The sequence below is a fragment of the Nuphar pumila genome, chromosome 7 (assembly GCF_984573655.1).
Source record: "Nuphar pumila chromosome 7, dmNupPumi1.hap1.1, whole genome shotgun sequence".
In the NCBI taxonomy this organism is placed as follows: domain Eukaryota; kingdom Viridiplantae; phylum Streptophyta; class Magnoliopsida; order Nymphaeales; family Nymphaeaceae; genus Nuphar; species Nuphar pumila.
The window spans coordinates 23,779,200-23,792,804 of NC_143255.1; positions in this window are offsets into that span (position 1 = coordinate 23,779,200).

The window sequence follows — 13,605 nt, forward strand, 5'->3', positions numbered from 1 at the left end:
ATTGAGGCTCTATAGTGGGATCTGAAGTTTCATGGGTTGGTACTTCAGGAACTGAATCATGTAACAGATGTGACATGATAATGGTTCCTTGATTTTCGGTATGATCTATGGGCTTAGGCAACATGGTTACATCCTCCTTTTCTTCAATGGATTTATAAGGAAATATTTTTTCATGAAAAATCACATCTCTACTTGAAAAACTTTGATGATTTTCTAAATCGTATACCTTATATGCCTTTTATACTTCTGAACAACCAAGAAAAACAAAACGTCGAGCTCTCGAATCAAATTTGCTTTTATTTTGGTCGGTGTCAGTTACATAACACAATGAACTAAAGACACGTAAATGTTTATAACTGGGTTTTTTATTATATAGTTTTTCAAAAGGTGTTTTTCCCTCAAGTTTGAGTGTTGGTGTTCTATTAATAAGATAGACTACGGCTAGAACACACTCACCCCAAAAACGTATTGGTAAATCCGATTGAAAGTGGAGAGCCCGAGCTACTTTAAAAAGATGACAATGTTTACGTTCAACTACCCCATTCTATTGGGGAGTGTAAACACAGCTATGTTAATGTATCACACCATTATCTTTGAAGAAGTCTTGGATCTCATGAGAAAAGAATTTTGACCCATTATCAATACGGATGGTCTTGATCTGTTTAAGGAATTGAGTTTTCACAAGTTTAAAAAAATCTTTTATATGAGAAAAAGTTTCATACTTGTGTCTCATAAGAAAAACCCAGGTTGTTCTTGTAAGATCATCTACAATGCTTAAAAAATAATGTGCACCGAAAAAAGTGGACTTCAAATAGGGTCCTCATATATCATAATGAATCATATCAAAAGCATTTTTTGTTTTAATCTCACTCTAAGGAAACTTTAATCTAGTTTGTTTGGCTTTATGACAGGTATCACAATAAAGAGATTCATCAAAATCAAAGGCTAAATTCAACTGTGATTTTACTAACTTCATTCTTGAAGATGAAGGATGTCTGAATCGCCTATGTCATAATGTATGATCGGTTTTTGTAGTGAGACAGGCTTGGATATTCTCGTTTGGTCATAGGAAGTACAACCCATTTCTTTCTTCACCTTGTCCAATCATCTTCTTTGACTTCATGTCCTAAATAACACAAGAATTGGGATAAAACATTATTGAGCAATTCAGAGATTTAGTCAATTAACTTACTGATAGAAATTCATTTTGAAGGAAGGAATACAAAGAACGTGATACATACTAAACTGAGGAAGAGAAATTGAACCTTGATATGACACAGGAATATGTTTACCGTTGGGTAACGAAACAGATATATTGCATGGAACTAGATTATGAAAATCCAAAGTTTTGGTTCCCATATGTTGACTGGCACCAAAGTCAATTACTCAAACATGATTAGAGGAAAGTGTGAGTGGAGAAGTCATACCTGCAAAGTTGACTGATACAGGCTGATTTTTTATAAATGAGAGGATTTTATGATACTCGTCCATAGTGAATGCATGAGCAATATTACTTAACCCATCACCCTTAACAGTAACATCATGCATATTTGTTGAAGTGACCTGGAGATCATTGCAAAAAGATGTAGCAGCAATGCTGAGTTTAAAATTTGGGTCATATATCCAATGGCCTGGAGGATAGCCTACCATCTTGAAACACTTTTCTTTGAGGTGACCGACACCATTGCAATAACTACACACGGGTCAATTTTTCTGGCTACCTCTAAATTTATAAAATCGGGCTGTCGGTTCTCGTATGACCACATTTGATGGTTCTCAACTAAAGTTATTTCTGTAGGGTACGGCTAAGGCTCTACTAGTCTATTCATTGATCGACATCGTGAACCTAGCTTCACGTTATTTTTCTTCTTGAAGCACCAGTGCATATACCTTAATCACATTGGGCAAGGGTTCGAGTAAGAGGATCTACCCTCTTATTGTATTATATGAATCATTTAGTCTCATCAGAAAATATTTTCATTGAGCCACATTTGCACATTGGCACTTGGGAGTACGAACTCAGTTCATCTCATAAAGATTTTATTTTGGTGAAATAAGTAGCAACTGACATGGTTTCTTGTTGCAGGCGACAAATAGAGCTTTGGATCTGATAGATCAATGGTACCAAACTTTGAGTGTACCTTTCCTGTATCTCTTTCCACACCTCATGAGCCATGGTGGAGTAGATTACACTATTGGCAATCTCTTTACTTACCAAATTCAAAATCCAGAATAATATCATGTTATTACAGCGGACCCAAGATGGGTGATCAATTATTCCTTCTTTAGGTTAAATGATAGAGCCATCAATAAAACCAAGTTTATTTTTTACACTAAGAGCCATCATCATGGCTCTACTCCAAGTGCTATAGTTATCCCCAGTCAACTGTTGGGAGACAAGAACGTTGTTGGGGTTATCAGAGTGATGAATGAAGAAATGACTAGAAGCATTCTGACCTAATTCTGTCTTGGAAAATATATTTTTCAAACTTCCTTCTTCTAGCGCCATTGACATAAACCCGGTGGGCTTGGATGATGACTCAGAAGGCGGCCAACAGACTGAGCAAGTGTTCAAAGGCGTTAATGGTGATTAAGAAATTGCCTGCTGAAACAAATGAGCACTTGGAGGCTATTGAAGGAAAAGATCCAACCAGAAAGCTTTCCATGAAAGTTGTTTTCCGGCAAGTGATAGCATCAAGGGGCCTGTCCACTTGAGGAAGGCATCTAAAAATTCACCAGTGAGTGCGTTCTGGCCAAGATCGATGATCTCAAGCTACTTGTATCCAGTGAGCGGCAGCGAGATCTCGCCAGAGATCTGATTATTGCTCAGATCAAGGATCCTGAGGCTCGAGAGTGAGTCAAGCTCAGGATGGAGTGATCCAGAGAGGTTGTCGGCCTTCAGCTTCAACTCGATCAATTGGAAGCATCCGATGAGGCTCAGAGGGATTGATATGCTTAGTGAATTGAAGGAGAGGTCCATAACCTTAAAAATTGCAGCTAGAATCCCACCAGAGAATCAGTTGAAGGAGAGATCCAGAAACGCTAACCCCGATGAATTGCTAAAATCTAACACTTTCAATGGGATCCGACCAGAGAGACTGTTCGAGTGGAGGTCAAGGATCATGAACTCACGCGAGAAGCTGAGGAAAGGCAACTGAACTCGATTTGCATAAGCAAAAAAAAATCCAAGTCGATCAGGGGATTGAGCGCTATGATGCCATGAGAAAACCAACATATAGAGGAAATAAATAACTTAAGGGAAAGTTAGGTTTCCATTGATGATTATACACACGATAGATACATGTATTTATATAAGAGAAAATTTAAAATGTCTACACACATGACTCTATTCTGAGATGATGATAACGATTATCGATCCTATCTTCTAGAACTTTATCTTCTGGAACTCTATTTTAGAACTCTAATATGACTAGAGTTCTTAACATCTATTCTGAAACTCTAATATGACTAGAGTTCTTAACACATGTTTTCTCAACCTGTTATTCCAACCTAGTTTCCTTTTGATGGAACTAAATCCTAACATGTCCTAGATCTCTAGGTACAAACAACAAAAGCGAATTGAGAGAGCACTAATCCCTTTGATTAATCTTTAGCCTTAGGGACCCCAAATCCAAACACCGGCATAGAATTATAGTTTTCATGTTTAAGGACCAAACAAGAATTTCCCTCCAATATGAGAGAGGATCAGGTGCAATGTGAGTGATTGCACACTTTTAGTGTGCTACTGCACCTCGTCCCCCACAACATGTATCCCAAAGGTGGTGGGTGATAACTAAAAATGTGCAATCACATTGCACCTCTCTCTCTCTCTAACATAACTCAACTTGCACGTCTTCATGACAGAGAGCTCGGAATGGCTGATCTTTATCCTCCTCAAGCAACCAGCAACTCCCATCATGCAATCAATAGGAGAAATGGGATTCTGCACCTCAATCCCCATCGTTGTTGTCTCTCCATTCTTTTCTTCTCTCTCTACTCTTGATCCACTTAGCTCATCATTTCATCTCTGCGATTCCTCCTTCTCTTCAACTCTTTCAATTGCTGAGCTGCCACTATAAGTATTGACGAACTTATCATTCTACAAAACTAATAGAAAAAATAGCACCAATATTATCATGTAATAACTGGTTCTAACTGCATAAGCCTTGAGTAGGCATAAATATAGCTAGCGTATATAACCAAAGGCATCCCCCGAAGGGTAGGATAAGCCCTTGAAGTTTTAGGCTATCAGAACAAGCATAAGTTTAAGCAGAGCCAACACAATTAGATCTACATTCCTATAGTGGTTTCTTTGAGTATATATGACCAAAGGCAACATCAAGTCTCTATTTGGGAAGACCCCAAGGAGTTCTCCACATGGCCTCAGGGTTGTAGATAGGGAGCTTTCTTCCTACCTCAAGTTCCAATCCCCATGTGGTCACTCCCCTCAACATAACAAACTAAAAATTACAAGATTTTTTTTTTTTTAGGAAACCTTAGATCTTTGGGGGCAGCAATGAGTGCAGGATCTTGAACTTTTCTTTGAAGTTATCCCTCCTTTGCCTCTCATTGATCATGTGTCGGTAGCTCAAAATGCGCTCGAGATCACGAACATTGGTGGCAACTATTTGGATCCTACAAAGCATCTTTATGACTTGTTTCGCCATAAAAAATCATACTTTTATTGGTGCTGAATTAGCATCAATAAAAGTCTGCTAGTAAAGACCTTTACTAGTGCTAACGTAGCATCGGTAGTTTCACCAGTAAAAGTATTATCAGTTATACATTTACTGGCGCTAATGCATAACATCAACAAATGGGTTTTTACTAACCCTAAAATAGCACCCAAAAATATCTTTTCTAGCGCAAAAATAGCCTATGCAATAGTTTTTTTTCTTAATTAAACTTTTTTTTTGTGTAAAATTTATTCATACATTCATTCAATAATAAACCTAATAATGCATACATTCATTCATTGAAAAATGAATATGTCTATATGTATATTCATTTAAAGATGAATCAATTCATACATTTATTTATTTTATTCATTCTAAATGAACTAGTTCAGTTATTTCATTCATTCTAAAATGAACCAACTCTTGCATACATTGATATTTTTCATTCAATATAAACAAACTCTTACAATATTTCATTCATTCATCATCAAACACTCCATAACTCAACCATTCATAACTCTAATATTCACATATGAAATCCTACAAAAAAAACAACATATGCACATACATAAATACAAAAGTATCTTCAGTCAACACATCATAACTCAAACCTCTCATAACTCTAACATTCACATATATACATAAATAACTCCAACTTTTCATAACTTCATCATGTTCATACATATATTTATTCATTTATTCCAAACCGAACATACTCATGCATACATTCAATCATTCATTCAAAAATAAATATGCTCACATGTAGATTCATTTATTCATTCATTCATTTAAAAATGAACCAATTCATATATTTATAAATTTCATTCATTCTAAATGATCTTCCTTATTTATGTCATTCATTCTAAAATGAACCTGATACATTTATTTTTTACATTCGATATAAACCAACTCTTACCATCATTCATTCATTCATCACCAAATAAACATACTTGTACATATATTTATTCAATAATGAACTTGCTTATACATACATTCTTTCATTCATTAAAAATGAGCATGCCCATACACATATTCATTCATTCATTTATCTTGAAGTAGTTAATATATTCATTCATTTCATTCATTCTAAATCATACTTCTCATTCATTTCATTCATTTAATAATAAACTTTCATAACTCCAATATTCACATTTGAAGTCTTGCAATAAACACAACATTTAAAGCATATATACACACATAATTATATATATTTTTTCTTTCAACTCTCAATAATTTCAACTTCAACATTCACATTTGAACTTAAAAACTTAAAATATTAGAGAAAAATTATGAATTAGCATGTTAGTCAATGTCAGCTAATAACAAAAAAGTTTTGTTTCAAATATGCAAAAAATATTTTATAGTTCATGAAATAAGAAAATGATGATATCTCATAACCTAAAGTTTTATAGTTCAAAATAACACTTTAGACTTTTTTATTAATGAGACTGGATTTAAGGTGGATGTGTTGCCAGACATTCATCGAGAGAACTATGTTGCTTGAAGATCTTTCTAAGCTCATACTTGAAGTTTCTCCAAGTTTTACATATTCCTTCAACACCCATGATTTCATCATCTAACGAATGTCAAACTTTTTCTACAATAACAATGTATGCATATTACCTATAATTTAATAAAGAAATACTAAATTTTTTTAAAAAAATACTATATATATAAAAGAAATATACATACTAGCACAGAAGTCCAAGAATCCTTCTTGTAAGAATTTGGTAATGCATGACAAAAAAAAATTATAAAGGTGTGTGGTAAGGTTCTCATGTGATTTTTCATATGAAGATACTTAAATATTTTGCTTCTCACCATATGGGTTGGCCTTACGTATTAATGTCAACCTTATGCTTATGTCCTTGCATTGATGTTTCTAATAATATGCGTTTAAGAAGCATCTATTAAAAATTTAATAATAAGTTAACAAAATTTATGACAAAATAAGCATTCAAAATAAGCATGCATTCAATCAATATATTATAAAAATATGAATTATAATGTAAAACCCCTGAAATTTAAATCATACATGAGAAAATAAATCAGATTTAACATGCATTTACTAAAGAAATTGCAAACATATGGATTAATATGTAAACCCTAAAATTTAAATCATACTTAAAAAATATGATTTAGGATGCATTCAATAAATATATTACAAAAATATAAATATCACAACAAAGTACAAACATATCACCAAATACATAAAAACATATCACTATCATGTGAACATTCTTCTATAGGTGTGTTAATTGGGCTTTTAATGTTTATTCTAGAGATATCTGTCCTGACCCAATTTATATCAACATCGTCATTTATACTTTGAACAATTTCAATAGCATATGGTTCACTAACCCAATATGGTTTTGGCTTATCATCATTTATGTTATACAATTCATTTACCTGTTTTTTGCATATATCAAATATATTCTAAGGTTTTGTCCTAGTAACAACCTGCCAATCTGCAACAGTAGGATCTTGCACATAAAAGACTTGTTCTACTTGAGATACAAATACATAGGGTTTGTCCTCTATGTAATGCAAGCTCATATTGACAAGTGTGAAACCAAATTCATTTTTTTTATTCTCTTTTCACGAAGATTGAGAATATCATATCATTCACACTTGAATAGAACAAATCACATATCGCCATAATATTTAACTTTAAGGATGTCAGTAATGTATCAATAATAGATGGCATCACCAAGTATCAGGTTTCTATCTCTTGCTCTTAAATAACTTGAAGTTTGGGCACTGACAATGACACTAATATTTTGAGACTTCTTTCCTTTTTCGTGTCATTTCGTATGAAACTGAAAATCATTTATGACAAAACTCGTGTATCTCCTTGATAATATATGAAATGCATTATAAAATTAACATAATATGCATGTCATTATCTATTTTTTTAGAGTTAAAACCCATGTTTATGTTGATTCTAGTCATAAGAAGCTACGTTTCAAATTTTGTCCAATTTTGACTTAAATTGGCGAAGTTATGAGCTTTTTTGTAAAAGGGAGCGAGTTTCGGTGGGATCCAGATCCAGACCCATATTAGAAAAATGATTTTTGGATCTTGGATCAAGGTTGGATCACATTGAAGTAACCCAAGATCCATCCATGTTTTCTAAAAGGGGCACCCAGTAATTTCTGAGAAAATTTCGAGTGTTTTCAAAATTACTCATTCATAAGAGTGTTTTTGAATTTGTTAAAATTATTAGACAAAGGGGGGGGGGGGGGTCCTATTTTGATTTTTTGTCCAGAATTTGAGAGCTTTCCATCACAGCCCAACCACCTCCATCTCCTACCTTCCACCTGCATTTTATCACACCGTGGAGTTTTTCGGGTGTTGCGCCGTCGAGGAGATTTTCGGGCGTCTCCCACCTCTTGCCTTTCTATCTCTTTTTGTGCTAAATTTTTTTATTTTGTGTCTAGTTTCATCTAAAGGTCTGATTTTTGTGTGCATCCATTACAACAACCATTGGAGGAACTGATCTTCGCATCGAGGAGATTTTCGGGTGCTTTTTGGTTGAGGAGATTTCTAGGCCCTCATGCAAGCCGAGGAGTTTTATAGGCTAGCGTTTCGTTCCCACCTACCATCCTTCAAACCACCGCCACTGTTCTGCCATCAAGCTACCAAAATTTGCAGACTTAATCAAAGATTTAGAAGAAGCCATGGGAGGCCTCAGATCTGGTACCGAACGTGGATCGTCCGGTAAGATCTCGTTCATTTCTTCTTTTCAAGATATTTTAGTTGTTTTGCAAAAATCAGCTAACTTAGAGCTAGCCATTTTTTATCTTTCAACCATTTTGTATTTTGCATTTTTTTCAACATTTAAGAAATTAAAAAATCATGTTTTTCTATCATAAGATCGAGTCTGATATCATGTTGTAAATATCATTTTATTTCACTAGGTTTATCTTGCTAATTAGTGAAAACCAATCAGATTATGTCTAGCCATGTTTGAGGTTTTAGAATATTTGTGTTATGATTTTTTTTCGCTGACTACAGTAGGTTGAAAGTTTTGTTTTTAATTTTCTAGGGTCGAGTTTAGTTGTGGTTTAAAGTAAGTAAAATTAACTTTTGATTTGCTATAATATTTTTATTGAAAATCGTTTTCCTTGAGATAGTGTAAAATCGTATTGTTTTTATTTTTTATTTTTTTAGAGGTTGTTGTCTTCTCCAAGAAGACATCAGCCATTGTTAGTTCGGTCAAGGTCTGGGTGTTTTAGTAAGTTTTAATTAGGTTTAGTATTTCTTAATTTGATACTTAATGTATTTAAGGCATAGATTTTTATTGAGTAGCAATTAGTCAAGTTAGTATAGTTAGTATTTTTAATCACTATCAGCATTCATGTTTTTTCCCTTTTGCTTAATTCAATTGTTACTCTTGCATTTTATTTAGATAACATATAGAATTTAGTATATAAGCAGTAATTTAGTCATTCATGCACTATTGTGAGGGCAAAACAAATAGTTCACTAACCAATTAATTTTCTACAGTTTTTCATAGTTTTTTGCATATTTCGTAGTTAGATTTTAGAGCTTAGCATAATTTGTTTAGATTAAATAAATTACTTTTATTATAATTCATATTTTAGTTTAGTTTTATTTTAATTACAAAGTAGTAATAGTTGTTATTTTTTTAGAATTAGTTCTAGTGTAATTTTTGAATTAATTGTCATAATTTTGTTTATTGACTTAGTATTTTTATTTTTATCCTAGTTCGTCCCCGTGTCCTTGTGACATATATGATACATCCCATGTAAGAATCTCACTAAAGGCATAATTATTAGACCACACACATAAGGATGATAGTTGTATTATTGGTTTTCCATTAATTGAAGCATCGTGTAGCTTTATATCCCCACATGGAGGTCTTTGGTCCAAGACCTTGCACAATTGCACTACATGTGTAGTCAATCATATGGACCAACAACCATGCAAAAATTGACATATCAGGTCAAAATTGCTGGTCCTATGAGAAAAGCAAGAAACCCATGTTATTGTTATCATAATTTCTGAAGGGGATGGCCTAGATCCCATCCATGCCTAAATTCAAGGATCAATATGGCCCATGTAATCATTCCTTAAAGGAGAGGCCAAAAGTGACATGAAGTGATATGCTAAAATCATAAGACTATAGATAAATACGAATCACCTAGAACACTGGCTACTTTACTTAAGAGATTCCTAATTATGCTTAAATTCATCAGCTTTGAACTTAAGAGTACTGAAATCGAAGTGCTCAAATTTTATTAAAATGACAACTAGAAAAACATTGGTTTAAATATTTTTTGTAGTCCTCTAATGCTAACTCATTAGCTTAAATTCATCAGCTTTGGATCATTTATTTTAAAAAAAATTATTTAAAAACTTCCAAGATTTTAATTTTAGGATCATGGAATGCAAGTATTAAAAACTTTAGATTGCTGAACCTACAATTTGAGAAAAACAAGGATTTGCATTGCCATTTCATTTAACAAAACTAATGAGATGGTAAAGGAAAAAGAGAAAAAGGCACCAAATGGGGTTAGCCAACCTCATGATTCCTACAACTGAAAACCAAGTGATCAAGAGAGAGAGAGAGAGAGAGAGAACATTTATCATTCAACATTACCAAAATACATCCAACCGAATATTGGACGAGAGAGGAACATAAGAGTAAGACAGCCACCATCTAGATGGTGACTGTGCATAGTTCAGAGTACAAGTAGATCCAAACCCCTGTCTCTACTATGTAATTTAAGAGTCAGATACACATCAAACATAACCCGCTGACGTAGCCTTGCAAAATTGAATTTGATGCCCCTGAAAAAGATATTGTTTATTTCAGTCCATATCACCCACCATGCTGAAAACAACCATACCCGCCACAATAATCTACCTTTTTTTTTGTTTCGTAAACTCATGGGACCAAACAAGAGGTCTCGAATAACAGAACTCGAACCCGTTTGAATCAGCGGTACACCCCAAGTTTGAAAGAATAGGTCTAAAACTACCGATCAAAACCAAAATAGGTGATTCGTGTCCTCTACCACCTTTTCGCAAAGAACACACATGCTTGGAAATTGAAGCCCCTGTTTTCTGACATTCATCTGGGTTTGAACACGATCCAGAGCCACTAACCACGCCAACACTTTTGCCCTTGGAGCGGGCCCCTTACCCCATATACAATCAATGGAAAACCAATCCATCCCGGATGGCAACAAGGAATAATAAACTTGTTTAATGGAGAACCTATCTCCGCTCGCCATGGCCCAGTGAAGCCACGAGCGGCCATGGCCCGGCCTAAGATCCCTGTCACTGAAGGAGCGAAGTGTTTTCCGCCACTCCAACCAGAGGGATGAATGGCACACTGAACTGGGCGTCGAAAGAAGGGAGTTAGGTAAACTACCATATTTTTCCCTAACAAACATAGCCCAAGAAGATGGCGATGTGGAAGCGACCCAAGCCCACTTCAAGACTAAAACGATGCTCCTCTTTCTTATAGCCGGAATCTCCAAGCCGCCTCGCTGCCTCGAGAGAATGATCTGCTGCCAAGAAACAAACAGGTACTTTTTTTGAGACGCATTCCCAGACCAAAGAAAGTGCGAAAGTAAACGGTTAATCGTTTGTTCTACTGTCGTCGGTATAATGGACATGCTCATACGAAAATCTGGTAATCTAGCCAAAACATGGCGAATGAGCGTCAATCGTCTCGCAAAAGATAAATATCGGGCCTTCCAAGACTGCAATCTCCCTTGCACCCGCTCTATAGTAGACGTCCAAGACGAAGTTCTCGACGGCCGCAGTGAGTGCAATGATAGACCCAAGAAATTAACAGGAAGGTCGAATATCGGGCAGTTGAAAATCCTTGCAGCAGCCGATTGGAGGAGAGGGTCAGCATTGAGTAAGACCAGAGCGCACTTACTCTCGTTCAGGCGAAGGCCAGAAATTGCAGCAAATATTTTAATAATGAAGCACAACCTAGACATTTGATTAACATTCGCATGACCAAATATTAAAGTATCATCTGCATATTGAATTGTGTGACCAACAAAACCAGGAATGCCCAACGAATTCAAGAATCATGTTTGTTCTGCTCTTTTCATGAGAATAGGTTAAACCCTCTACCGCGATATTAAAGAGGATGGGGGCGAGGGGACAACCCTGTCGCATGCCTCTACCCAACTTGAATTTTTTCCCTCTCAGTCCGTTGATGCACACCGACGACACTGATTTTGTGATCAGCTCCTTAACTCATTCAATAAACCGGTTGCCGAACCCCCATATTTGTTAGAGATTCAAACAAAAAATCCCATGCCAGACTATCATAAGCCTTGTGAAAATCAAATTTTAACAAGAAGTATGATGCTCCAGTCGACTGTAAAGAGTGAAGAAGCTCAGTTGCACAAATAAATGACCCTTGCACACTTCGACCTGGAATAAAAGCCCCCTGATTCAGAGAGACAAGTTGATCAATGACAGCGTGCAACCGGTTAGCCAACACCTTAGATATAATGCGATACAGAGCACCCATCACCGAAATCGGCCTGAAGTTGGATATGTCTGACACCCCTTGCCTTTTGGGAATCAAAGAAATGACTGTCACATGGTATGGTTTAGGCAGCCTGGCATTACGATAGAATTCATCGAACAAGTAGAGCATGTCAGCTTTAACAATTGGCCAAAAAGCTTTAAAGAAGTCTACGTGAAAACCATCAATGCCTGGGGCCTTCCATCCTGATAGGCTGCTAATAACATCAGAAATCTCAACTTCGGTGAATCTAGCCCACAGAGGAACAAATTGGTTTGCAGTCAACCGCTTATAACCCATATCGCCGATGAGCCCCCCAATGCCTACGTCAGTCAAATACAGCCTGGAGAAATAAGAAGTAATAGCTGACAGACAATTATGCTGATCAAACTGGCATTTATCGATCTCGATCGAGAGGAACCAGTTCTTTCTATACTTATTTGATGCGTTCATATAAAAAAATTGTGTATTATCATCGCCATTTGCCAACCATGCAACTCTGACCCTCAATTTCCATCTAAGCTCATATCGCGCTCTCCATTCTGCAACGAGGGCAGAGAGGACAACGATACGCTCCTGCAATTGAAGCACTTGACCCTCTGGCACACCAACAAGATCGACCTGACGTTGGGCCAAGGAGGAGAGCTCAGCTTCCGACTGACCGATGAACCTAAACTTGTTCAGGTTGTTAACGTTGAGTCATTCCTTAATACGATGTCGAAGACGAAGAAGCTTTGCATGGATGCGGATGACTACCCAAGATCCTGAAACCGGTTGAGCCCACGATTGACCAACCAGCTGCTGAAAGTCTGGCACACGAACCCACCATTCCTCAAAGGAGAACCTGCGACACGCTTTAAAGCCTGCGCCCCAAGAAACAATTAGTTGTCCATGATCGGACATGGTCCGCGGCATCAGGCAAGCAGTGACATCCGGGACTGCGTGAAATAGATCTGGCGAGAGGAATACACGATCTAGTATCCGCAAGCAAGGGCGAGACCTCATATTTGACCACGAGAATTGCTCTCCCACATGAGGTACCGAGTACAACTAGTTCCGCTGAACAAACTCCTGAAACCCCCTAATAGAGGAGTTGAGAAGAACCAGTAGACTAGAATCATGCGTAGACAATAGGCAATTGAAATCTCCTCCTAAGCACTGAAGAGCTCCAAAGGTAACCAAAACTCGGTCCAAGTCAGCCCAGAAAGTTGGTCGCGAGGACGACACAACAGAACCGTACACAAAGGTGAAGACGACATCTTGTAGCGACGACAACAAGTTTGCAAAAAGAGAGATGGAATAGAGACCAGGATTTCCAGAGAGAGAGAGACTAGGATTTCCAACTTTTAGAAGGTCCTTCTCTCATAGGCTTAGCGTACATTACATGCCACTTTGCCCCCCTTA